This window comes from Ranitomeya variabilis, chromosome 1, assembly GCF_051348905.1.
Source record: "Ranitomeya variabilis isolate aRanVar5 chromosome 1, aRanVar5.hap1, whole genome shotgun sequence".
Lineage (NCBI taxonomy): Eukaryota > Metazoa > Chordata > Amphibia > Anura > Dendrobatidae > Ranitomeya > Ranitomeya variabilis.
In genome coordinates, this window is record NC_135232.1 from 354,872,868 (window position 1) to 354,874,547 (window position 1,680).

A 1,680-nucleotide genomic window follows, 5' to 3' on the forward strand; every position below is an offset into this window, starting at 1 on the left:
CACGTATTTAAGTGCCACGTATTTAAGTGCCACGTATTTAAGTGCCACGTATTTAAGTGCCACGTATTTAAGTGCCACGTATTTTTCAGTGCCTGAAATACGTGGCACTGAAATACGTGGCACTGAAATATCATGGCACTTAAATACGTGGCACTTAAATACGTGGCACTTAAATACGTGGCACTGAAATATCGTGGCACTTAAATACGTGGCACTTAAATACGTGGCACTTAAATACGTGGCACTTAAATACGTGGCACTTAAATACGTGGCACTTATATACGTGGCACTTATATACGTGGCACTTATATACGTGGCACTTATATACGTGGCACTTACATACGTGGCACTTACATACGTGGCACTTATATACGTGGCACTTATATACGTGGCACTTATGACTGTCAGAAAATGTTCAGTAAACGGTTAGGGGTGTGTTTGGGTTAGGGTTTCAGGTAGAATTGGGGAGTTTCCACTGTTCAGGCACATCAGGGGCTCTCCAAACGCGACATGGCGTCCAATCTCAATTCCAGCCAATTCTGCGTTGAAAAAGTAAAACAGTGCTCCTTCCCTTCCGAGCTCTCCCGTGCGTCCAAAAAGGGGTTTACCCCAACATATGGGGTATCAGCGTACTAGGGACAAATTGAACAACAACTTCTGGGGTCCAAGTTCTCTTGTTATCCTTGGGAAAATAAAAATTTGGGGGGCTAAAAATCATTTTTGTGGGAAAAAAAATGTTTTATTTTCACGGCTCTGCGTTGTAAACTGTAGTGAAACACTTGGGGGTTCAAAGTTCTCACAACACATCTAGATAAGTTCCTTGGGAGGTCTAGTTTCCAATATGGGGTCACTTGTGGGGGGTTTGTACTATTTGGGTACATCAGGGGCTCTGCAAATGCAACGTGACGCCTGCAGACCAATCCATTTAAGTCTGCATTCCAAATGGCGCTCCTTCCCTTCCGAGCTCTGTCATGCGCCCAAACAGTGGTTCCCCCCCCACATAGGGGGTATCAGCGTACTCAGGACAAATTGGACAACAACTTTTAGGGTCCAATTTATCCTGATACCCTTGTGAAAATACAAAACTGGGGGCTAAAAAATCATTTTTGTGAAAAAAAAAATAATTTTTATTTTCACGGCTCTGCGTTATAAACTGTAATGAAACACTTGGGGGTTCAAAGTTCTCACAACACATCTAGATAAGTTCCTTGGGGGGTCTAGTTTCCAATATGGGGTCACTTGTGGGGGGTTTGTACTGTTTGGGTACATCAGGGGCTCTGCAAATGCAACGTGACGCCTGCAGACCAATCCATTTAAGTCTGCATTCCAAATGGCGCTCCTTCCCTTCCGAGCTCTGTCATGCGCCCAAACAGTGGTTCCCCCCCACATAGGGGGTATCAGCGTACTCAGGACAAATTGGACAACAACTTTTAGGGTCCAATTTATCCTGATACCCTTGTGAAAATACAAAACTGGGGGCTAAAAAATCATTTTTGTGAAAAAAAAAATAATTTTTATTTTCACGGCTCTGCGTTATAAACTGTAGTGAAACACTTGGGGGTTCAAAGTTCTCACAACACATCTAGATAAGTTCCTTGGGGGGTCTAGTTTCCAATATGGGGTCACTTGTGGGGGGTTTGTACTGTTTGGGTACATCAGGGGCTCTGCAAATGCAACGTG